General features: G+C 36.7%; 1 long non-coding RNA gene across 1 annotated transcript; it reads right to left on the minus strand.

Moving 5' to 3' along the window:
* Window positions 1-6,154: 6,154 nt before the first annotated feature.
* On the minus strand, window positions 6,155-8,649 carry LOC148848705 (uncharacterized). The gene is made up of 4 exons (XR_016101414.1): window positions 8,489-8,649; window positions 8,305-8,397; window positions 7,760-8,098; window positions 6,155-6,402 (listed from the first exon to the last, which is right to left on the minus strand). It is a non-coding gene; the product is annotated as an uncharacterized LOC148848705 (long non-coding RNA).
* Window positions 8,650-27,043: the final 18,394 nt, after the last annotated feature.

Here is a 27,043-nt window from a genome sequence, read left to right on the forward strand (position 1 = left end):
AAGGGAAGGGTGACCTTACGAACATTTTCCAACTAGTGCGAATTGAAGAGGGGAGAGAGGTTTCTCAATATCTTCTTTTGAGAACACCATAGCAGGTTCTCCCCACTTGATCGGAGGCACCTTCATGAAAATATCCACCACTGGTGGATCAAGAATAGCAGGAAAGGGGTTCACAAAGGCAACAACCATTGAAGCAAAAGAATGAGCACTTCGAGAATACCCAGGCGGCTCCCCCATCTCATCCAAAAAAAAGCCCAATATGTGAACTCTCTAGGGTTTCTAAAAGAGATGTTAATTGTATAAAATCCATTTGAATAAAAAAACAAAAAGAGGAGGGGGGGATCCCTATCTTTGCTTCAAAGGGAGATTTTGAAAGGTCTATGAGAATCAATCTTCAAATTTTGCAATTTGGTCATGATGTTAATTGTGTAAAATCCATTTGAATAAAAAAAAAAAAAACAAAAAGAGGAGGAGGGATCCCTATCTTTTCTTCAAAGGGAGATTTCAAAAGGTCTATGAGATTCAATCTTCAAATTTTGCAATTTAGTCATGAATTGTATTTTCAGTGGAATTAGGAGAGTCTTCTCCAAGAGTTAGTGGGAATGTCATTGTACACAAGTGAAGGGAAATGAGTGCCTGATACCTTCCCTCTTCCTCCCATTAGATGTACCTACTTTGGGTACGAAAGTATTCTATTTTTGGCATTTTTAACATGAGAGGCCCATCACTCCCATGTATTTCATATAGATGGGTGGTGGTTCCATTAAAATTCAGCCATGATATGAGCCCCAAATAAATTGGGTGCCCACAAGTGACATTGAATGAATACATAAACTTCTTTGATTAATGAATAAGTCCAAATAATGAAACACTTTTATCCCCTAGTATAACTTTTTTATGAATGCATTAGCAGGTTTTTTGATGAATGAACAAACCTTTGGTGAATGCATGAATAGATTTTTTGATGAATGAACAAGTTCAAATAATGAAATATTTATAGCTCTTTGTAAAATTTATTATGAATGCATGTATAGATTTTTTTATGAATGAACATATCTTTTATGAATGCATGAATCGATTTTTTGATGAATGAATACATCCAAATAATGAAGCATTTCTAACTCTTAGTAAAATTTTTGATAAATGAACAATGAATATAGTCCAAATAAAAAAGCACTTGTAGCTCATAGTAAAAATTTTTATGAATTCATAAATATTTTCTTTGATGACTGAGGAAGTTTAATAACACAACTATGCCACATAGTAAGTTTATTTGCATGTGTCATTCTTTTGGGAATGCAAGTTATCATACTCACACCATGTCATCAGAAAAGTAAATTACATGCATGTTTATAGTTAAACAATTTATTAGAATGATTTTCTCGTGTAAATTTTCTTAGAAAACAAGTACTGGAAAATGGATTTTCTCACAAGATTTTTTTTAATAGACAAACACATTATGAATAATTGAGAAAATAATTTTTCCTTATCTCAGCCCAATTTTCTAGCAATCAAAGAGATCCTTAATAATCAAACTTTGATGGAAAATAATGAGACAATTATATTTTAAATACTCTGACAAATACATGGCCAAAACATATGGAATCCACACCAAGAAATCTAAAATTAACGACGTAAGTCTCACATCAATTATACATGAAAAATATGCTCTTCTTTAGCCATTTGTTCACATAATCTCCATTTCAAAATGATCTAGTAAAAATATATATAAAAATATGTATACAATATACCAAAATTATCATGTCCATAGTCAATCAAACCAATTGCCCGTGGAGCATAGTTCAAACTAGTAAAAAATGTATATTAAAATTACTATGTGAAATTATAAGAAAAAATTCACTAAAGTTCACTTCATAGACCTATACCAATTAAGTATAAAATGGCATACTAACATAAAAAAAATGCCTCATAGTTTCATTATTAATTGATCCTTCCTTAAATCTAGCATCATTGCATAGAATATCAAGGAGTGAAATTTGTGCTCAAATAAGAAAGGAAATGTCTTTAACAAGAATGAGGTAAATATTTCTTCCAAACTCATAACATTTTAGAAGAGAACATCTCTATCAAACAATCCATATCCACATTCAATAATATTTACAAGCTTTTATAATTTTTCAACAACGTTTTTAAGTTTTTTCTTATTTTTAAATTTCCTTTTCCCTTTTCCTTTAGATGACAATAATGGATCTATTGCTCCTACTTGTAGTATAAGGGAATAGACTTATATATTACAGTTATGATAATATAGAATAATCATGGATACATCACTACAACGATTCCATCACAAGATAACTATGACTACTAACTAGAAGTTGACTGAGGGCATCTTGTTCATCCACAAAAAACTACAAATATTTTTCTTAAAACATGATATTTAGACACTAGACAAAAACAAACACTAGGCTAAAGAAAAGTACATTGTCAAACCGTGGCAAAAAAATAAAGCCTACAAAGAACAAAACTATTGTATAGACGTGTAAAACATATAAAATGTTTTGTACATGACATGTGGTAAGATAATAGAGGTGAAGGCCATTGTGGTCTATGCAAACTGAAAACTTATTCCCACAAAAAAATCCAACACATGTCTCCTATCAAATCAACCTAGATATGTGAGTTAATTACCTTGAGAATATTTGGAATATCTTATTCCATGCACGAATGAACCCCCTTTCTCTTCTCTACCTAGCAGTCCCCTTGATGGAGAGGTAGATCTTTTCTCATTAATTCCTTCCTCACTTATGTCATATTCATATTTCTATTGAAACCTTTCTTTGACCAAATCTTAATCTTCACCTCTTCAAGTTTAAAGCCTAGACCACCACTACCACTGCATTACATGTATAGAGGAATCTCCAATTTTCTTAACTCCTTCATTACTTTTTCTACCCTTTTTCTTCAAACCAAACACAACCTTAAGTAGTTAAATTCTCTCATTTATATTTTATCCTTTTATTTTATTATTCTTTTAAATTTATTTATTTATTTATTTATTATGGCTTTAAGGCTACATCTGGTGCAACTTAAAATAAGCGCTTCTAGCGCTTATTACCTTTTATAAGCCAAAAGCACCCCCATTTTTTGTTTAGTGAAAAATCCATAAACAAGCTTTTTTTCTATGAAAAATCCCAATTGGTAAAGCCACAACTGAGTAACTTCTTTCATCTTGTGTTTTGAAGAAGTGCTTATTTGTAATTTCTATCCCATTTTTCCTATTTAAAATGTCTTAATATAAAAAATACACCATCGAATCTAAAACCCTTATCACATCTTCTCAACATTTCTCTTCCTATTCTCACTTATCTATGCTCGTAATGATGGTAATATACAACCAATTATGATTTCCCATTATTTTACTTGGTCTTTTTCCTTAAAACATTGGCTGAATGTCAATTTCCACTATTTTATAATTTTCATATATTTTCTTGATTTTTTTTCTTTTTTTATCATTGTTTATTTTGAATGAAAACACCTCCAATAATGTATTTTTAGATGAATCGGGTATGAATCTTATGTTATTTTGTTCTACACAGACAGCATGCATAGCATAATTGAAACACACTTTCCAATGAAACCATTATTTTTTTAATGTTACCAAATGTGTATTTTGGATAATAGTGGGTATTTGATGTTTACGAAATCGACTTGATAATAAAAATACTCAAACATGAATTTTAAACACATTATGTTAATTATCATAAAAACTGAATAAGATAATTATTTTAGTGTAACCATGTTAAATTAACTATCATGGTTCCATGAGTTCGCTATTTTATTTAAGGGATTTATGATAATTATCATGATTTCATTAGTTTTTATCTATCTACAAGTACCCTATATACTATCTACATAGTCATCATAATAACCAACTATCATATGTATTTATTATATATGGAATAATCACTACAAAAAATCATTTTTTGGTGATGTTACCTAAACGTTGCCAAAAGCCACCCAAATGTTACAGAAACATTTTGTTGACATGTGCGCAAAGATTGCAATCATTTGTGTTGCGAAAACTTTCCATGACATTTGCAAAACAATTGGCAATGTTTGACAAATGTCGCGAATAAAAGAGTTTTCACGACGTTTATAAACATTGTCGAATGTATCACTTTCTATGACATTTATAAATGTCGCCAAAAGTGTTACATTCAACGACATTTATAAATGTCACCCAAACTCACTTTTGGCGACATTTGTCTAAAATGTCAATATATTGTGGATTTTTCTTTTCGTGACATTTAATTAAATGTCGCTAAAAGTTTTATAAATGGTTTAATAACCATCCATCATATCACCTATTTGTGCAGTTTGTCCAATAAAATTTTTATCAACTTATAAGCTCAATAAAACTTTTATCAACCTGTAATTTGAATTCACATTCATACATAATTCAAAATTTAAAAATAAAATTAAATATTAAAATTTCATAATCTTTAATCCCAACAATCTCTTTTACAAGAAAATGTTTGATAGTTGTATGTTCAAAACAAAAAAAAAAAAGAAATATACATCATATAAAAAGAACTATTTTCTTTCCCTTCACATTCTTCCTTTCCCTCTCTCTACTTGTTTGATGTACATGAGATAATCCTTCCCTCTCTCGATTGGTTTGATGTACATGAGATGATCCTTCCCTCTCCTGACTTGTTTTATGTGCATGAGATGCTCGTAATACAAGTTGTTAGGTCTCTTGTAAAAGACAATGAAAATAAAATATTATTTCCATGCCAAAAAATAAAGTTGAGATGGTTTACAAGGTTTACTAGTGAAGCATCATGAGAGGTATAGAGATAATCTCCACCTAAAGTAGGATTGATTTCCAATCCATGACTCTACACAAAATATATATTTTTTAAATTCAAACAATAACTTATTCTTCTAAATGTTAAAGTCACTATAAATAAACAAACTTGGGTTCTTTTGAACTTCATAACGATTATGTTGGTTCCTACTCCTACATGGAAAAAAAAAACTTGTGCATTAATTACGAAGAGAGGGTCATAATTCAGAAGTATGATGTATATACCTTCCCAGCCATTGTTGAAATAACAACTTTATTTTTTCACAATGAGTAACTTATTTGAAGTAGTAAAAGGGGTTCTAGGTAGATAGCTAAGTCAAGAATTACCATGGATAGAAGAATTTAGCATTTGATTCTAATATATTAGCATAGAAGACTTGCAGCATGTCAGTTCATACTGAAGTAGACAATGGTTGTCCATTTCTTGGCTAAACCATCTTAGCTGAACTTCTCACATCTTGTTATCTATTGATAGTGGTACAAATTGGTATCCAATTAATTTAAACAACTTACAAAGCACTAGGCTCAAGGAATTCCATAAATGACATGTTCAGTTCTTAACTATTTTTAGTTTTCCTTTTTTAATTTCTATGAGAAAGTAAAGCTGAATAGACTTTGAAGGAATTTCCTTTATTTTTCTAATCTTCCTCTTCTAATTTGGAACCCTAGTTTAAATTTTAAAAGGCTAATCCACTTCCATGCACCATCCTATGACTATTTAGCCATCCTGAATTTTTTAACTCTATAGCAATTTGATATGGTATACAATTAATGGAAAGAGCAGCATTGTTTGATAAAAAAATACGGCAGAAATAGAAAATTGATAAAAAGTTTAAGGTTATTTTAGTGGGGTATTAGCTGAATTTGAATAGTTGTCTTCATACCGACCAGTAAAATAGCTACCACTCAATCTCTAGCTTGTATTTATATGACTGTTGTGGAACAAAATGATTAGTCCCATAGCTAGCAAAGCAACTATCAAATTCAGTTAATCCTTTCTAAAATAGATAAAATCAAAAGTTGAATTTTATCTATGCTTTCTCTAGTTTCTAAGTTTCTAGTTGTCTTCATATCAGCCTATAATTTGCAGAACAAATGCTTTAGTCTCAAATATTCTAATTATTTGGCCGATATGTGGTGTTGGCAGAAGTGTGTCATTAACCACTTCGGAACACCAGTTTAGAGATTTATAAAATTTTCCAATCCTCACGTGACCAAAAACAATGTAGTACGTGGTGAGGAAGGGTTCAAACCCACAGGGAAGTGAGGGAAAAATTATTATTTTTTCATTCCGAACAAATAAAAAGAAAATGGAATTGGGGATTGCAGAAAACAAGAAAATAAAATTTATTAATGCTAAAATTAAAGGTTTGGAATTAAACAAGGCAACAATCAAAATTCAGAAATAAAAGAACACTAAAATCAATAAAAGAAATAAATAAAAAGTGATCCAAAATTCGGATCCAATGGCGGTAGTTGTAGATTGGCTGGACGGTTTGCAGGAACCCCTCTTGACAAGATCTGGGCGTCCTTCCCTTCTTCAGCCCTCGAACCCCTCGAGACACCTTAGCCTTGAACCAGACGAATTCAGATATGCAAAACACACAAATGAACAGAAGTTAAATCTAAAAGATTGCTGAAATAAAAATAGCATGAAAGAAAATAAAGAAAATAAAATGATGGCTGATCAGATCCAGTGGCGGTAGCTACAGATTGGCTGAACTGTTTGAAGGAATCCCTCCTGACAAGATCTGGGCGTCCTTCTCTTCTACAACCCTTAAACTCCTCAAGATACTTTAGCCTTGTGTACTGGGTGAATTGACCAACCCCTTCTACAGGGCCCTTGGGGTCATTTTTATAGAGAATGGTGGATAAAACTGGGATTAGAGAAAAAGAGGGGGCGGCAGCTAGGTTTTTGCAGAAATATGGGTGCCCTAGGATTTAAAGTGGAGGGTTAGGATTGCTTTAAGGTGATCCTAAGGCTGAGAAGAGAAGGAGAGGGCACCCAATATTATGTAGGGATAAGATTTGGGCGCCCAAAATTGGATGGTGGAGATTTAGGTGCATAGGGCTGAAAGGTGGAGATTAAAAAGAGTGGGTGGTGAGGAGTAGTAGTTAGGTGGTGCCCTAGGGTTAGAATGCACTCCAAAGAGGGTGCCCTAGAATGGAGGGTGGAGATTAGATGTTAGGAAGGGATGGAAGGTGATGATTTAGCAGTTAGGGGTGGGTAGGGTTTGTTAGAGATGAAAAGAATGAGTGGAGGAGAGCTCTAGGGTTTGCTAGGGAGAGGTGAGTATGCTAATACAGTAGGAGCGGCGCCATTCTGGGTTTAGTAGATAGGAGGCATCCTCTTGTGCTCAATTTTTCAAAAAAAACACCCCCTCTCTCAGCTATAATTCACACCATTTTTCCAAAAATTGCATTTCAGCCTTGAAACTTCCCCAGTTTTCCCCAAGATTTGCGCAAAGACCCTTAGAAGTCACAATATTGAATTTAACTAGAAAATGGGACATTTTGACTATTCTAAGGCCTAAAATATCCCTGAAATGATGCTCTTAAGGCATCAAACTACAGAGTTATCGGTATGGAGACAGTTTCTAAGTTTCTAGTTTCTAAGTCTCAAATCTATCTTCAACTCAAATCAGCCCTTTCTCTAGTTTCTAAGTCTCAAATCTGTCTTCAGTCCTTTCTAAGTCTCTAGTCTCAAATCTAATTATTTAAGACTTGGAACAATCCCTCATCTGATTAATTAATAACCCAACCATATACAATGAATATGTTGGCTGGTTCATAGATTATGTTATTCCATCACCAAATGATTTTTAGATGCCAACAGAGAAAACTGGACACATTTCAGTGATTCATTATTCTTGTTCTTTTTTAGAATTTCTGTACAAGTTTGAAGAGGGATCAATTTCAAGATTATACCTGGACCAAATGAGTGGGAAACAAGGCATCTAGTCCTTGATGGTGCGCTAATAGCTCCATTACGGATTCCAATCATGCTATTTTTCTTGAAGATCACCCACCTGTATTCGAAGCATTTGGTTTTCCTTGTGTAACTCCGAATTGCATGAGGTGGCTGTACTACTAGTGGTGCTTTTGGACCCATTAGTTTTGAAAGCACGCTTTGGGTTCACCCTGAAGCCTAAGCAACAAACATGTAATGGATGATCTTTAGCCAAAATCACCACTGCATCATAGGCACCAATGGGCTCGACTTGGGTGCCCTGTTCTGCTTGTTCATCCACATGCTTTCATCTTTGCCTACAACAATTTCAAATAATATATTTATTTAAAATGGACCATCACAAAACCACAACAAAAATGATTAAATGGATAAAAATAAAAAAATAGTTACAGCAAGGTCCCTCGTTCGAGGGTCACAAAACTCCCCCTAGGAATTTGTATGGGCCTTCCTGAATAGGTCCTCTCTCCTAGGTGGGGTTATATTGTTTAGCCTTCTTTCTCACCATTTCATGGAGATGAACAGTATAGGGTTTCCGATCCATCTGGTGAGGGACCATATGATGTGACTTCACTTCGGTCATCATTTCACACTTTGCCTATAACAAAGGCAATTTAGTGATATTAATCAAAAAATTATATAATTACCATATCCTAAAAAGACTTACCAATATTACTTTCAACTTATACCTTGCTCTTTGGCGTTTTCCAATGGTCAAAGAGGCGTTGAAGATCATCACGATCAATATTTCTTTGATGTTGAATTTCCTCTGAGAATGCTTTCTCACGATCAGGAGCATATTTATCAAAATATTTCTTCTTCATGTGACATTGAAAGCATTGATGCATCTTTCTGACTGCAACAAGGATATCTATTTTGTCCATCTTATCTGGGACAATAAAATTTTCCTACAAAGCAATAATCAACTAAAAAAACAATGTGGAACTTTCTTTAACAGTGTCATAGAATTTGTTCCTTAACTCATCAGTTATTGTCCGCCAATCAGTGATGCAGATTACGATTATAAAACAATCTCTCACTGGCATACCTATGTATGACATCAATTACTGCCTTACTTCCCCAACAGGCCAGTCATAATGATCAAAATCCACGGTTGGAGCTTGATCTCTCTTCCTTTGCTGGACATGTGGCAACACTGTGTTGCCACGCTTCCCTGGCCCTCTTTTTCTACAAGAGGGCCTAGGCGCTTGGGAGGATGAACCTCCAACCTCCTCACTAGCCATTTGTAATCACACCAAAGGTTAAAATAGTTAACGCATATGGATTAATTAGGTTTATAAACAATAAAAAAGAACATGTAAGCAACAAAGATGATTCATAGTTACAAGCAAGCGAAGGCAAAACTGAATCAACTAGAAGTTTGGAACTTATACCCACTAGGCCCTATATATTGCTTTTATTGTTAGGGAGGGTTTCAAAAAACATGGAGTTGGCTTTTTGGTACTTCAATACAAAGTAAAACTACCAAACCCCATTTCTTATTTACTTCATTTATTTTTATTTTTATGCTTACCCATTTAGATACTCAGCAATATAATTCTAAAATCTTCTTTTTTTTAAGCTGAAATAATTCATCCAAACCACACTAATAAGCCTATAAATTAGTAAATTTTAAAAAGAAAAGAGAGAGATGGTTGTAGAAAAGGGGGTTGGCAAGATGACAAGCCAGCTCTACATGAGTTAATGGTGGTGAAGTTGATGGCTCAATGGTGTGACTAACTGGGGGGAGGAAACGATATTACAGCATCGTTTCTATGTATTTAGCTTTTTACGTTAGAAATATTTATTTATCAGCAGTAATCGTATCTAAAACTCTATGAGCTCTAGGCTCTACCTCCCATTATGGTAATTAGTTGTCAGCACTCTAATTTGCAAAGATTACATAGCTGAGTCAGCACTGACATTGTGTATGATAAATATTCTATATATGATTACCCTATATAATTATAAAAGAATTACCCTAGTAATAATTGTTTATATGATAATTACTCTATTTTAGTTTGCTTACTACATGATTATTCAAGATTCCATCTACCATATTGAATTATCACAATAGCTATATGATAATTGGTTTATATGATTGCTCTAATTAGGATGATACTAGTCTCCAATGTATTTTTGTATGCATGGTTCCATTTATGATAATTATCATGATATGCATTATGCATTACTTTATTGCATGATAATTGTTTATGATAATTATTTATAACTGATAATGCATGACAATGCATAACTATCATGACTCCATTTGTATAGAGGTTGCCACTTGTTAACAGTTCAAAATGTGTCCTCATTGCATGCTCAAAAAAAATGTGAGTTGTGAGTGGTAACACAAATATGAAATGCAAAAAAAGAGGAGGGAAAATACTAATATGCAATTCTTTCCTCTAAGTTGACACCCCTAGAATACTTCAAGAAGCATAATGTTCCTCTTAAGAAAAAAAAAAAAAAAAAGCAAAAGAACTAGTGGGTTTTCATAAAACAAGATAGTGCTTATGCAAGTGAGGCTTCCCAAACAACATAAACTCAACCCATTTGCTAAAGAGTGACTATGTATATACCATTTTTATTAGCAGTCCCTAGTTAGTTTCAAAACAACATCAAAGATTTGTACATGAAAATAAATAATTCTTCATCCTAACAAATATCCCCACATTGAAATGCATTCAAAGTCAAGCAAAACAAGCTATCATAATTACATCCTATCAAAATGCAAGAATGCAAAACTCAGATTTCCCATTGGCATTCCTATCATTGTGAAACATTGCATGTAAAAAAAAAAAAAAGTAAGAGGGGGAGTCATGCTTCTTTTTCTAAACCCACATTCAAGATAAAGGAAGAAGGGGAAGAGTGGTTCAAATTATTCATTAACAGTCCACATGCATTATAACAACATGCTAACATCCCTACAAGTAAATTCATCCACTAACCTGTATAATATTCAACCATGGTTAGATGAAAGAGGATACCCATGCATTCTAAACATAATTCAAGCCTTGGATCCGAAAACAACAACACTCCTGAAAAGTAAATTAATTCAGCCACCTATTAACAGTTTTATCATTCAAACCATTCCCAAGCACAAAGTCAAAAAGAAACCTTCAAGAAGAAACCAAGAGACTAGTCATATTGAAAAGGCAAAGAGGACAAAAAGGTATTAGCAACTTGAAATTTATCATAAATAACTACTTGCATATTATGTTTCTAATTTGGAGAATCTTGGATTTCTTCCCATATTGCTAGCTACAAGTGTTTTGGGCTGTTAAAAGGTAAGTATCTATTACCCAAAGGATTCTTGTTTAATATGTGATTGGCTAGTATGATGTGAGACTTTCCATGCACCAAGTCAACATGGGTTTAAGGATGTTTGTATTGATAGGAATGAGATTTTCCATTAACATTCACAACTTCAAATCCATAGTGACTTGATGTTCCCAATTCCTCACCATGATTCATGTTCATCATGTAAATGGCATGTGTATGCTTACTTAGATTGCTTGATTTGTTTATATGGTATTCGGTTTTCTTTTCCAAATGTTAAGTAAGCATGGTTTAAGGTTTGCATGTCAATAGGAATGTGACATTCCATTGGTACTTGGAGCCTTGAATTCTTGATAGTTTAATTGTTGGAATTCCCTTACTAAGCATTTAGCATGGTCATTTATGAATAAAAAGGCATGTTATCTAGGGTAGGCTAAGAACACGACTATGTTAAATTGCAAATTGATGTGAACGATATGATGGTTTACGTTGAATGCTCTTGTGCTGAAATCATGCTTACACACCGCCATTTGAAGTTCATATGTAGTAAGGTAAAATAGATAGGATTTGATATGTGCTGAAATGTGACATGCCATCTTGTGTGTGAAATTGATAACATGAAAACACAGTGACATGTAGGACTGAATTAGTCACACATTTGAAATTAGTTCCCTTGAAAACCCATTTTGACATGTTTAAGGCTGAAATTAACTAGAGAATGTGCAACCTAGGGAGATTAGAATGAAGCAAAAAAAATGTATATAAAAAACACACAAAAGAGAAAATACAAAAAAAAAAAAAGATAAGATATAGGAACAATTGAAGAAGTGGGAATAAGAGCTTTAGGTAGTTATCTAAGCTAGGTTAGGAAGATGATAAAGAAAAATAATTCTGCACTAGGGTGATTGATCAAACTTGAGGATGTAGGTTCAAAGATGGAAGAATAATTCATTAGGTATAATTTAGGCCCAAGAAAATAATTAGCTAACTAGGATGCTTCAAACAAATAAATAGTCTAAGTTAGGATACTAGTTAGCTAACTTTTTGGTCAAAATGTATAAAATAAAAGAAGAGGTGTCAATTCAAATTAGATTTGTTAAAAAAAGAGAAGAAAGAGAGAGAATTTTGAGGATCGGTCTTTGGTTTTGGAAGATATGAAAAGAGTCTAAAATGTATTTTCTCTTTGAGGATGAGTAATGTCAAATGATGGGCCATGTGAATGCTTAGCTCATGATGCTTTTGGGCCATGTTTGGAAGTTAGGGTTGCATGATAGGAGCTGAATTCAATGTTGATTGTAGCATAAAAGATAATAGGTTGGCAAAGGAGGAAGTAGGGAAATAATTAATGTGCAAGAAGTATAGAGTCATTCCCTAGGATTTCCCAAAAAATAAGAATGAGAAAACAAAAAAAGGAAATAAAAATACAAAAAGAGAAAAAAAGAGAAAAAAATGGAAAAAGAGTAAGAAAACCAAGAAACAAAGGGGTACAAGGGTTCTATGGAAAGAGCGAAACCTAAGTCCAATTCGTCCAAGGCTAAGAAAGCTTAGGCCTAAGTCCATATCAGCCCATCGCCAAGCTATAGAAGTGCCAAAGAGGCTTAGGCCCAAGTCCATTTCCTTTAATACCCAACTAAGCCTAGACTATTGTAACCTAGGAGCCTCAATTATGCCAAGCCCAAGTAAGCTTAGGCCCCCAGCCTATTTCACCTTAGCACTTAATTGGGATCAAGTCCCAACCCCATTACCACCTAGAAACCTAATTCGGTCTGAGCCTACATAAGCCCAAAGATGACCCCATTCAATTTAAGGCCCAACCCAAAGCCAAATGAATCTAGGTCCAAACCTATCTCCACTTAGTGCTTCACTAAGACCTAAGCCCATTCTATCACTAGCCCATTTCATCCAAGGTTAGGAGGTCGTAGGCCCAAACCCATTTCTAATTAGAGCCTAACAAACCATAGGCCTCCAAACCAGTTTACGCCCAAGCCCTAGACAAGGGCCCAACTTAGCCCAAAATCCAAGCAAACCTAGACCCAAGCCCACCCTAGCCTAGGGATCAACTTAGCCTAAAATTTAAGCAAGTCCAAACCCAAGTCAATCCAAACTTAGGCCCCAACTTATCCCCAAATCTAAACAAGTTTAAATATAAGATTGTTAGGTAGTGTATACCCTTAGATCCAATCAGATTGATGTACATTAGACATTTATTGTAAATGAATAAAAGTACATAATTGATTCATGTTATATCTGGTATGTTTCTGTGTAATTACCCTTACACTGAATACTTATGAGACTTGAATTAGTTTAGAATGTTCTCAGCCATTGGATAGACCAGCGGAGGTTTATCCTAGTAAGGTTGACACTAATGTGCTGCCAAGTCGGTTGGGATAGGTTGTCTCAGCTGCTAAGGTTAGACCTGAAGCACATGTAGTGTGTGTTTGCTTGAAACATTGAACCCAGACCATTTTCCAGTTATGCCCAGGACCTTGAAGGTTGGTGGGCAAAATTGAAAAGTTACACCTAACCCCTAGACTTTATTATGGTACTGCACTACGTGTTGGATTGGGCTATTTTAGTGGGGGTCAAAACTTGGGTATGTTGGGGCAGTTTGAGAATTCACTCGAGTGGGTGATCATAATGACAAGATCAGCCCTTTTGACAGACAAAGTGAATGATCGGGGACTGCACTCTCTTTGATGGAAACCAAAACTACCAGTAGTCGATTTAAATTGTGTTTGAGATTTGTTTTGCAAAATATAGTTATATGTATATATATATATATATATATATATATTATGTTTTATGAAAAAGGTTTGCAAGATGTTTTAATTCTTGGGATCCATCCCAATAGAGAGTGCAATATTGTACCTTGCAGCCAAGGGAGAGGTCATCTCTTGTCGGGTAGTGTTTGATCATTATGGGCTGAGAGGTTAAGTGTAAGACCATTTAGGGCTTTTATACCTGATGGACTAATCTCACTTAAGAAACATAGTCCTTAGGCCTTCATAAGGTGGTTGGACTCAAGGACCATTTAGTATAAATGTTGGGCCCATTAAGAGCCCATACTGATGGACTCAGGGGTTCATTGTCTACAACAGTGAATTCGGCCTGGCCTTGTAACAGAGGCTAGGTTGAATCCATATGCCTTTTGTGAGATCAATGTTAGGGTCATATGTCATACAAAGAGAGCTAAGTTAGCCAACAATTAAAAGGGGAGGTGAGCCCGCTTACTTAATGGGCCTATGGCCCAAAGTTAATATGATTAATCAAGGTGTCATATGGCAGCTTAAGCAGTCATGTGACATGGGGTGAATATGGGTATGGATATGGGTTTGGATCAATAGATAAGATAAGGGGATAAGCCTTCTCATTTAAGGAGCCTAGATCCAAATAAAGATTTGGATTTGGAAACTCCTAATTGGATTAGGAGAATCTTATCCTTAAGGCTTATAAATAGAGGGGGCTGATTGCTTCAGTTTAACCTTTCTTTCTACTCTCAGTTTTCTCTCTCTGATCTTGCTACTCTACCCTAATCGATCTCCAGTTTCTTAGACTGATCAAGATTGGATCTTGATTCTGATTTTTGTAAGAAAAATCAGATTTAATTCATGCTTACCATCCCTTACTTGATCCTTGCTGAAGGATTGCATTGTTGAACCTACTTCATCTCAAGCTGCGCCATCTTTAGTGGAAGTGGGTTTTGGTACCCTCTTTAGGCATGAACACCTATGTTGGGAGCAGCACGTGTGGATTCTGTATCGGGTATTGCTCTCTCATTCTTTCAGTTTCAGATCTGGTCTGGTTTGGATTAAGAACAATCCTTGAAAATGCAAATTTTTAGGGAATATGATTCCCGAAAGGGAGAAATTTTTTTTCAAAATTTCGTCCATCCACCCTACATGGTTCGACCATCCATATGATGAATCTCCCTTCCTTTCAGTGGTATCAAAGATAGGTTCAAGTCTTAAACCAAATTAGATTAGATTTGAAGCAACACAAATCGACAAAATTTGTTCTACTCGATTTGTGCAAATTAGAAGTTTTTTGAGAATTCGGTTCTCAAATTTGGGCATTTGATATGAAATTAATTCTTTATTGTTCTACAATAATTTTAGAATGGTTCTATGATTATTTCTTGAATATTTGGGTTGTTTGTGTGATAGAGATCCAATTCTTTTATGGCGCCAAGATTTGCTTACCCTGCTTTTTATTCTATTCAATTTTGGTTTGTAAATAATTTTTTTTTGACAAAATGTATAGGAACGAACTAATGTAATTAATAGAAAAATTAGGCTTTCTATTTTTTTGCATTGGAAGATTTGATGGAGTGCTCAGAGGAGAAGAAGATTTTTATAGAAAATAAATTTGCAATCTATGATTAACCTTTTTCTTGCAGCTTTGTAATTTGTTCGGATCAGATTCGGACCATCACACTTACAGTCCTAGTTCTTGTGTTTTCTTGCCATTCTTGAATTTCATACTTGGTTGTAATTAATTTGGATCAAAATCTTGATAATTGCATCATGTATTGGACACCAAACTTAGGCCGAATTGACCTAGTTTGATCCAAATTAGTTGGAACAAATTCATGGCTCGATGGGATCTATTCTCAAACCCATGAGTCATGTTTTAGGTGGCCCAAATTCAGTTATGGGCCAAGGGTTTGATGGCCCATCACATGATGCAATTCAGCCCACCCCTATAAAACCCAGTTTTGCTAAGTTAAAGTAGAATCAACTATTTTCAACACAACAACTATATAGGCCGAACTGCTTTTTGTAGTTTAGCCCATATAGCTAGGTGATATTAATTGATGATACATGGACCTTAATGGGCTGATAATGTGTTAATTTTAATTAATTAGGATTTTATAAATTATTTAATTGATTTGATCAATTTATGCATGTGAATGTGTGTGATGTGTTGAATGGATTTTGTACATGGGCCATAAGTACTTGGCCCATGTTTAATCGTTAGTGGCTCTCTACGAACACTATGGTTGAACGCACATCATTGCCATGGTGCCCTAAAGATCATTGGATGATCTCCCTTCTCAATGGGCCCCAGATCAGCTTCCTCCCCAAGAGGAACCATGCAAAACCCTACCCGTTTTGGGCCCATTTGAATCTGACCTTATGCAAGTTAGTGGAAGCTACTTTGGTTTGACCTAAATCAGATCTAGAGATGTTTTAATTTGTTCCCTCCAGTTAATATAAGTGCAAGTGATAGGTAATTTCATATGATGAATTCTCTAAAAGCTTTCTATCATTAGCATGAAGATGGGCTAAATTGGCAATGAAGAGATGCACCATAAAATTGGGCTATCCATTTGCTGATCTAGTTTATTGGATTGCTTCATAAAATGATAGGGGCGCCATAGACTAATGTGGGAGGAGCTTATCCTAAAATGGAAGAATCTCTCATAGTGCCTTGGGGTCCACAATATGACGGATTAGCACTTATTGGATAGAAAGGTTTAACCTAAAATGGCAATGAACCTTGTATGATAGAGGCCAAAGGGAAAGCTCATTTGATGAATTGATGAAATCCTTCATAGAAAGTTGTGGGGTTTTGTAACTGAAACAATTGGCTCCATGCACCTATGTGATTTCCCACATTTTCAGAGACATAACCATGTCTTTGTCACTGAGATAAAACAAATGGAAATGAAAATTTTAAAGAAGAAGAAATGGAAATAGAACATAGATAAAAGACCTTTATATGTGGATAACATGAATCAATTTTATGTCGTGGACTAATTATTTGTGTTGTCTTTTATTAGAAATGGCAAACGAACAATTCACCAAATTGTTGGATGACAATAATCTTAAGGGACCTAATTATGTTGACTAGTTTCGTAACCTTATGTTGTTTCTAACATCCAAAAAATTGGACAAGGTTGTCAAAAACCGTGCACCGAAACACCTAGGTGACATGGTTTCCGAGGCCCATAAGAAAGACTATCAAGAATGGGAGGAAAATTGCTCTCTTGCCTGGTGTTACATCATTGCATCTTTAGACAATTCGATATAGAGACAGTTTGATAAGATTGAAGTGTCCAAGGATATCATGGATAGTCTGAGGACAATGTATGAGGAGCAGAATCGTTCTACCCGACAGAAGGTCCTCAAATTGTTGATGACCACATAGATGACTGAGAGACAATAGGTCCATGACCATTGTTTAAAAATGTTGGGCTACATTAACGAACTACAGGATCTTGGTTTTAGGCTAGATGACAACACTAAAACTGATGCGATCTTAAACTCTCTGCCTCCCTCCAATCAGTTTATCATGAACTATAACATGAGTAAACTAAAAGTTAGCCTTCAAGAACTTAACAATATGTTGTAGAGGGTCGAAGAACTGATAAAGAATGATAAGCCGATAGCCATGCTTGTTAAAAGTGGCAAGTCAAGCAAGAAAAAGAGGAAGGCTAAACATTGAAAGAGGAATTATCCTCAGTATTTGGAGACTAAGAAGAAAGAAGGTAATTTTGAATCTCTTGTCATAGATACCAATATGTTAGTCACTTCTACATCTTGGTGTATTGACTCCGGGTCTTCTACTCATGTATGTAATACATTGCAGGGGTTCAAAATAAGCAGAAGACTGAGTGAGATGAAGCAACACTTTACTTGGGGACTTCTACAACAGTTGTAGCTACAACCATAGGAATTGTAGATTTATTTTTCAGAGAATAAATTGTTAAGCTTAAATATTATATTTATGTACCTACTTTAAGAAGAAATTTGATTTATGTTTCAAAACTGTATAAGGATGGTTATTCTATTTTGTTTAGTAATACGATTACTATTAAACTGAATAACAAATTCCTCACTTACAGAAAACTTGAGAATGGTCTCTATATCCCCTGTCCTTTTCTACAAATATCTCTTCAATGAATTCAGGGACTACTTAAAGGACAACAGAATTATATCATAGTTAGCACCTTTGGCTACACCATAATTAAACGGTGCATCAGAGAGGAGAAACCAGACTCTATTAGATATGGTCTGTTCACTTCTTGTCCACTCATAACTACTTATATCCTTTTGAGGATATGCATTGGAAATTGCGATATACGTGCTGACCTGTGTTCTAACCAAATCTATTCCTAAGACTCCCTATGAGCTTTGGACTGGTAAGAAACTAAGTGTAAAACACTTAAAGATTTGGGGTTGTCCAGTATATGTTAAAAGAACAAGTATTGACATATTGAAACCCAATACCAGTCGTTGCCTATTTATAGGCTACCCCAAAAGCTCTGTAGGATATTTATTCTATGACCCAAGAGAGCAAAAGGTGTTTTGCAGTCGAAATGCCTATTTCTTGGAATAAGATTACATCTTGGACAATCATCTTCAATAAATTGTTCTTGATGAGGAAGGCTCAGGAATAGTGGGAGATATCCTACATGCTCCAAATAATACCCAACTTAGAAGATCTACCCAGGCTTCTAGGCCCCCAGTTCATTACAGTAATGATCAAGAAAGTTACTTGATGGAAGCCATGATTAGTGAGGAAGATCCCTGACTTATACAGAAGTTATGTTGGACAGATTCTTTGAAGTGGGTAGATGCCATGAAACCTGAGATAGACTCGATAGAAACCAAAAAGGTTTAAACTCTCGTAGCCCCTCCCCTAGGGTGAAAGCAATTGGTTGCAAATGGATCTACAAGAAGAAGAAGGGCCTTGATGGGAAGATTGAGATCTATAAAGCTCATCTTGTATCGAAGGGGTACACTCAAAAAGAGGGAATTGATTGTGATAAAACCTTTTTGCCAATGGCCATGCTTAAATCCATAATCCTGCTAGTTGTAGCAATACACTATGACTATGAGATTTGGCAAATGGATGTCAAAACTATGTTCCTGAATGGAGATCTTATTGAAGATATTTATATGTAGCAACCGCAAGGTTTCATTGTTGCAGGTCAGGAACACATGGTGTGTAAACTTCATCGATCCATTTATAGACTTAAGCAAGCTTCTAGAAGTTGGAACATCCGATTTGACTCTACCATTAAATAGTTTGACTTTGAGCAAAGTACGGATGAGCCCTATGTTTACAGGAAGGCAGTGGGAGATAATGTGACATTCTTGGTTCTGTATGTAGATGACATTCTACTCATTGTGAATGATGTAGTAATATTGACTTTGGTGAAGGTATGGCTTTCGTAGCAGTTCTCTATGAAAGATCTTGGAGAAGCCTCATATATCTTGGAACTTCAACTCTACAGAGATAGATCGAAAAGGATAATAGGGCTATCCCAATTTACTTACATTAACAAGATTGTCAAAAAATACAACATGGAGAACTCTAAGAAGGTATTTGCCCCTTTCAAACATGGAGTCACTCTCTCTAAGGGTTTGTCTCCCAAGACTCCTGAAGAGATTGAGGGCATAAGAGAGGTTCCCTATGCCTCAGTCGTAGGGAGCATCATGTATGTCATGCTATGCACTTTGTCAAACATTGCTTAGGCTGTGAGTGTGGTAAGTAGATACTAATCAGACCCAGGACAAGAGCACTAAACAGCTGTAAAGAATATACTCAAAAACCTTCGAAAGACAAAAGAGTTTTGTCTAGCATTCGATGGTAGTTCACTACAGATCTTAGGGTATACTAATACCGATTTTTAGTCATACCCAAATGATAGAAAGTCTACATCTAATTACATCTTTATGATGGGGTCCTATATAGTAAGAAAAATATTCCATGACCCAAGCCAAGCACATTGTCGTAAGTGAGGCTACCTAATGGATAAAGTTTTTCATTCTGGAATTTAGAATCCTACTATGTCAACCATTCCACTGCTTGTGACAACATTGGATCTACGAGAGATTGTTAGTAGAGGGGATGTCTAGATTCAGAAGGTAGCATTAATGGAGAATGTGGCTGACCCATTGACTAAGCTAGTGACACAGAAAGTGTTTGAGAAACACATGGATAGTTTGGGACTAAGGCTTGTAACCGATTGGACCTAAGTGCAAGTGGAAGACGTTAGACAATGTATGCCCTTAGCTTCAATCAAATTGATATACATTATACATTTATTGCAAATGAATAAAAGTACATAATTGATTCATGTTATATCTGGTATGCTTCTGTGCAATTACTCTTAAACTGGACACTTATAAGACTCGTGTTAGTTTAGAATGTTCTCAGTCATTGGATAGACCTAGGGAGGTTTATCCTACCAAGGTTGATACTAATGTGCTGCCAAGTTAGTTGGGATAGGTAGTCTCAGCTGCTAGGGTTAGACCCGAAGCACATGTAGTGTGTGTCTGCTTAAAACACTAAATCCGGACCATTTTCCAGTTATGCCCTGGACCTTGGAGGCTGGTGGGCAAAACTAGAAAGTTACACCTAACCCCTAGACTCGATTATGGTACTGCACTAGGTGTTGGATTGGTCTGTTTTTGATATACCAACCAGTGAGATCCTTAGCAGGGGGTCAAAACCTAGGTATGTTGGAGCAGTCTGAGAATTCACTCGAGTGGGTGATCTTAGTGACAGGATCAACCCCTTTGTCGAACAAAGTGAATGATCGGGGACTGCACTTTCTCTAATGGAAACCAAAACTACCGGCAATTGATTTCAACTGTGTTTGAGATTTGTTTTGCAAAATATATTTATATGAATATCTATATGGTTAGGTTTGTTTGATTTTGATTAGTTTACAAATGATCAAACTAAAAACCAGATTGGGAAATTGCTAAACCAAATCTGATCGAAAATACTAGAAAGCTTACCAACTTAGGTCGAGTTGGTTGGTTTCATTACTTTGATGAACCCTAATTGAAATTAATTATTGTTATTTTTGTATTGCAAAAAAATATTAAATATATATATATATATATAGTCTCTGTTGCTCTCTGGGCTAGTCCCTAGGTTGTTTCCTTCACTGGTTGGCAGTTCGATCTTCTCTTTATGAATTGCCTTAGATTCCCTATGCGAATTAGCTCTTCAATTTTGTCTTTGAGGTTAAAACATTTCTCCTTGTCGTGACCTTGTTCTCCATGTAAATGGCAATACCAGTCTTGATTCTAGTTGACTAGGTTGTTCTTCAGATGAGGTGGTCACTTCAAGTAGCCAACCGACTTGATCTCCATCAGGATCTCCCTTCTCCTCATGTTCAATGGTGTGTAGTCTAGTATTTCAACAAGGGAGTCCGAGATCACCAGGACGACAACCCAAAATGCCGAGCAGGTGATCGGGAACATTGGATAGGTGATCTAGAATGCCTGGACGACCTATGATCCTATCGACCTTGGTTCTTATTTCCTTTAATATGATCCTCATCCGTCATCCTCTACTCTCCGCCTCTTGTTATTGCTTTCTATTAGGTCTTTTTGGGATCTGACTACCTCTTCAACCTTAACGTACTAGCTAGCCTGATCAAGAAATTCCTCCCCGATAGTCTCTAAGCTGTGTGAGTTGAATGGCAGGGTCAATGTTTGGAACTTGCAACATGTCTAAGTTGAATCACTAAACATAGTCTCTGAACAACTCATTGCGGTCTTAGATGATTTTCATCAAGCTAGAGGCATACTTGGGACATAATTTGCTAGTGGTGAAGTGCATGGTGAACAGGTTTGTGAACTACCTCCACATTTGAATGGAGCCAACAGCCAGTGTAGAGTACCACATCCGAGCTATACCTTGAAAAGTAGTTTGGAAGTTCATGCACAGGCTAGCTTCGGTAGCTCTATGTAATTGCATGAGAGCCTAGAAGCTCTCTACATGGTTGACAAGGTTGGTGGAACCACTATAGGTCCCTAGAGTTGGAGCCTTGAAGTCCTTGGGCCATGGGGCCTGAAGGATCTTGACTGCGAGGGGTAAGACCCAAGAGAATGGGGCTATGATCGGAGTGTTGGACCTGGTGACCTCCTAGTCTTTCACCAGGAACATCTAGGGTATTTTACTCATGCATTGTGCTATCTCTTGGCAGACTCGCATCTGGGGCATCTTCTGCACCTGTTTCTCTTGGACCTAGATGCCAATGTGATGTCACTAGTCCTTACTGAGGTGATCTGTCTGTTGGTTTCCTCGTGAAGGGCATACATCGCATCCTACAAATCAGAGGTCTGGGTTCTTCCTACTTTCATCGAAAGGTTGACTAGCTAGCATTTGTCCTTTGGGGTCTAACCAACTTGTTCACATTTTGACTGACATCTTGTGTCAGGTTCTCCATCTGGTTCTGTGTTTGGTGTTGCATCATCGACAACTGCTAGTTCTGAGGGGGGCCTACACCAACATTGGATCAAGGGCAGTGAGATGCTACTCCTATGACTGCTTGCATAGGCCCATGTTCATGATGTACTGCATGAGCTCCTAGAACTAGTCTTGGTCAACCCTGACAGAAATCAAAGATGGCTTAACCATTGGTAGTTTTCCTCCAATGGGCGTTCCTTCATTCTGAGCATTTTTTTGGTGATGGTGTAGACATTGTTTTCGAAGTGGTTAGTATGGTGAGAGGCTGAACTGGCTTTTTGTTAATATTTCCCATAGACGATGCAAATTGATGATGCGCAAAATCGTCTACTTCCCTATTGTGGAGGACAGATTAGACGATGCGTATTGAGGTCGGTGTACCAATTTATAGAAGTGAGAGGGAATTAGAGTGTTTGGGGGTTTAGACATGGGGTGAGTACTTCGATTTTTAAGTCAGCCAAGCTAGTAGAGCAAGAGAGCAAGAAAACTATAGTTGTGTTTGCACTAAATTGTGTGTACCTTGTAAAGGAGGTCAAGTCCCTTTTATAGGCATCGGGGTTCAAATTTTGTGTCCAAGATATCTAGGGACGTCGGACCTTATTGGCCTATTACATCGGGGCGCGTCCCTCCCATTCTTGCGGTGATCCTCACCCAGTCTCTCCAAGTCATATGCAGACGGGGCTCATTCACGCCAAGTGGATGACATGCTACTACTTGACACGAAACCGATAAGCATGTCACTCCAGATAAGGTCAGCCTATCATGCAAGTTGTTAGGTCGATACTCCAAAAGCTAGATGGCTACTTGGATCATTGGCTACCCTAGTCCTCTAATAGTTAAGAAACCCCTAACCGGGGAGGATAAATGATGCTAGATCGTGCCTCATTCCTGAACTAACCATGCAATCCTCTATGTCTGATGCATCCCAGACGACTAGGTCAAGCAATCCTTTGCCTTCTTTTGTGACTATAGGCAAGAGAATGCCCAATTTGATGAGTAGGGGAGCCACCTCTTTTTCATTACTAGATTTTTTTTCATCCAAGAAAAGTATAGATAGGTTTAGGATAGGGATAGGTTCAGGTTGGGGCTTTGGGACCAGGTCCTTTCGGCCTTTACAAATTTAATGGGTGTGATCAACGACACTTATTTCCTCTTCTTCTTCTTTCCAAATAGGTCATGTTTGTCTGGTCTATACCCTAGTTTGAATATACAAATAGCATCTTTGAGATTTACTAAGCCCTTCCTCCCTTCCTACTTTGCTCCCAAACCTCCTACCAGATTGAACATCATTTTTTCCATCATGTTCAATGATGGGGCTAATGTTCTTCTAGCTTCCTTCAAACATTGGACCTTTTCTAGAGTATTCACTTCTTTGAATTGATACGAGAAAAAGTTAAAGCCTCATCCATGTTCTGTACTTCCGAATGATGGGTTGGGGATATTTGGCTATCCCCAAGCACTATGACCAAGTCAGGATATTTGGCTATCCCCAAGCACTGACCAAGTCATCTTTGCAAATAAACTTTAGATGCTGGTGGAGGGAGGACATGACCACACCTGCCACATGTAACCATGGCCTACCCAACAGCATGGTAAATGATGCTTATATGTCAAGCACTTGAAACTAGACTTCATTAGTGGCCTTGGCAATGGTTACATTGTAGATACGCATCTCTAAGATTAGGCCTCACAAAATTGTCAAAGGCCTAAGTGGACATGGGCTTCTTTTTAATGTCAGTTTCTCCCAAACCTAATGCATATAGGCTATGTTTGGTTTGAAGGAAAAAGTAGGGAAAGGTAGGTTGTAAAGGTCTCCTTACCTTTCCCTTCCCTACCCTACGTTTTCCTTCAAACCAAACATAGCTATAGTGTACTCAGGGTGCATAAATTCGAACCTAACCCATTGCCAATCAACACTGTCAGAACACGCATTGTAACAGATCACAGTAATATATAGCAGCAAGTTGTGCAACATTCTATCCATAGGAATCTCATCATCTATAAAGGTGTTCGCTCGAGGGGCAAGATCATGTCCACCATCTGGGCTAGCTTGCTAGGCTCTATTTTTGGGAGGACATAGGCCCTTTGAAAACATCCATGACTTGTTGACGATGGATCTCTCATCTCTAAGGTAAGTAATAGTTCTAATATAGAGATCCAAATAGACATCTTTGCTAACTGCTTCACAACATTGCATATGGACTTCTCAATGGCCTTTCTGAGCTTTTCTTCTTTTTTTACCTCTACTGACTCCCGAGCTTTGGCCTTTCCCTTATCAATTCCTGGAAACTCCCTTACTAGTAGAATCCTTCCTGATCTAAGCAAAGTCTAACACTCTTCCCCGCTTTTCTTGGTATAGGCCACTGTCGGTTGCACTTGGTAATTGCATGGGACGCTACTGGCACTATCTTTAGTTAACATTGGGAATGGAATTACAAATGGGTTTCTTGGGGGCAAATAATAGGCCAGGTAGGTAGAGACAATGGTATAAGGCTGTAGAAAATTTCTTCGGGGCTAGGGAGAGTTATGACAAAGGGCCTGTTGGGTCACAGGGTGCATATAGTAATCAAAGAAGAAACTGGGTTTGACAAAAGGAGGATTTACTGATGGTGCCTTAAGCACAATGATGAGACTATTGGGATCAATGAAAACACTTCACTTTCCTCAATAAAATTGATTGAATTGCTAGGCCCGGCTGCATGGTTGGGCATAGGGTTTTGAGTGATGCCAATAGATACAACTGATGGTTTTGGAGCTTTTTGGAAGGTAATTAAGGTGTCATCAACTAACTTCTATATGACATACTTAAGTTGGATGCAATTATTTGTAACATGGCCAGGCCCCTAATGATACACAATGTAAGTATTTTTATCATAATATCTTAGTTTCGGCTTTAGAGAGGGCTCCAAGTCAAGAGCTTCAAGTAACCTTCCTTAACTAAAAGGGGCAAAATCTAGGAGTGTGGGTAAGGCAAGGGAGTGAGGCTGTGCGGGATGTACATGAGTGGGATGTTACATAGGTGGTGGTAGAGGTGATGGGGCATAGATCACAACATGCACGAATACAACCATTCTATAGGTGAGTCTTGCTAGTGGACTTAGGAGGGGGCCATTCTATAGGCAAGTTTACTAATGTCATTATGGCTTGGGTTTCTCCTTCACTATGCTTAGGAGGGGCCTTTTACCTCCAATTGGAGCCTGAGAACTTTCGGGTCCATGTAGTGTCAAAGGATCTAACCTTCTTTGTCGGATCCCTTCTTCAATCTTTGTTTCCCCTCTTACCACATCATTAAAGTCCTTCATGGGTTGTCCAATCATCAGCGTGTAATAGGGCTTTCTTAGTGTCTTGATAAAAGTCTTGACCATCTCTTCTTTTGACATGAGATCTTTAATTTTTGAAGCCACTTCTGTCCAATAGTAGGCATATTTTAGAATGGTCTCTCTAGTCTTTTGAGTCATTGATTCTAAATCTGACTTATCAAGTAGCAATTCCATGTTGTAAGAAAAATGGCCGAAGAAAGCTTCAGAGATACTTTTCCAGTTCTTTTTCTTTTCCACATCCATTGAGGCAATCTAAGTACAAGTGCTACTGGTCAAACTCTTCTAAAACCATTGGTATAAGAAATTTTTGGTTAAACATGCACTAGAACATGTCTGTGCAAAAGATCTTTAGGTGGGTCTGGGGGTAGCCTTTACAATCGTACTTCTCGAAGTCTGGGATTTTAAACTTCTCTGGCAACTTAGCATCAGGATATAAACATAGCTCCTAAAAATCAATGATTCCTAAATTGTGTACTCCTTTCACCCTCCTTATCTCTTATTTCAATGATACGCATAGCAAAAAGAGGGTGGAAACTTCTATTAATATTAAACAAAAGTAAACATAAGAGAAATATCAAATTGGTGGTGGGGGCTAAATCCCCATCTCCCGGATAAAGGTCTCAAACTACATAATGTGGGTTTGCATCTAGTCCATTGTGTCATCAATAGCAGTGCTCAAGTCTTGGTAATCTTTCTCAACCATATTTAGGCGGATCCCATCTTCTAATCCTCACAGAAATTTCGTTCATTTGATACCTCATGTGGTTAAACTCTTTTTGATATGTCATTGACTGGGTATGGACCTCCTACAACTGCCCCTACAAACCACAATCTAACCTCTCTACCTCCCTAAAGAGCACTTGAACCTCAACCTCTGCCTTCTTTCTATTTTTCTCTATGGTTCAGACCATTGATCTGGCATTATCTGCTTGTTTGGCAATATTCTATTCTCTAATATGATTCTCTCTCTCTCTCTCTCTCTCTCTCTCTCTCTCTCTCTCTCTCTCTCTCTCTCTCCCTTAGACAAGTCAATAGTAGCTTGCATGAAACAATCAATGTGAGGTTGTTTTATGCAAGAAACACAACGTCCTTTAAGATGGTGGCCTAACAAGAGTGGGAAACTCTGTTGGCAATGGAAGGAGGAATTTAACTTCGTCCCCTTGGATTCAATCGAGGTAGGTGCTATCACAAAAGGGGAGTGTGGTGGCTGTTAGGTAAGCAAACTCTTTCCTAGCAGATCTCCATTGCCCATCGTACCTTGTCTTTGCACACTTATAAAAAATTACGAAGTCATCGTGATCCTTGTTGATGTCATCTATGAAGGGGAGCATTTGCTAATAGCCGAAATGTTTAAGTATTCGGAAGGGTATGTATGGCACAAATCCTGTCAATCTAGTGAGCATGATGTTGTAACAAAAGTAACTA

This window comes from Nelumbo lutea, chromosome 6 (genome assembly GCF_056320005.1).
Source record: "Nelumbo lutea isolate HS-2025 chromosome 6, American lotus-T2T, whole genome shotgun sequence".
Taxonomy (NCBI): domain Eukaryota; kingdom Viridiplantae; phylum Streptophyta; class Magnoliopsida; order Proteales; family Nelumbonaceae; genus Nelumbo; species Nelumbo lutea.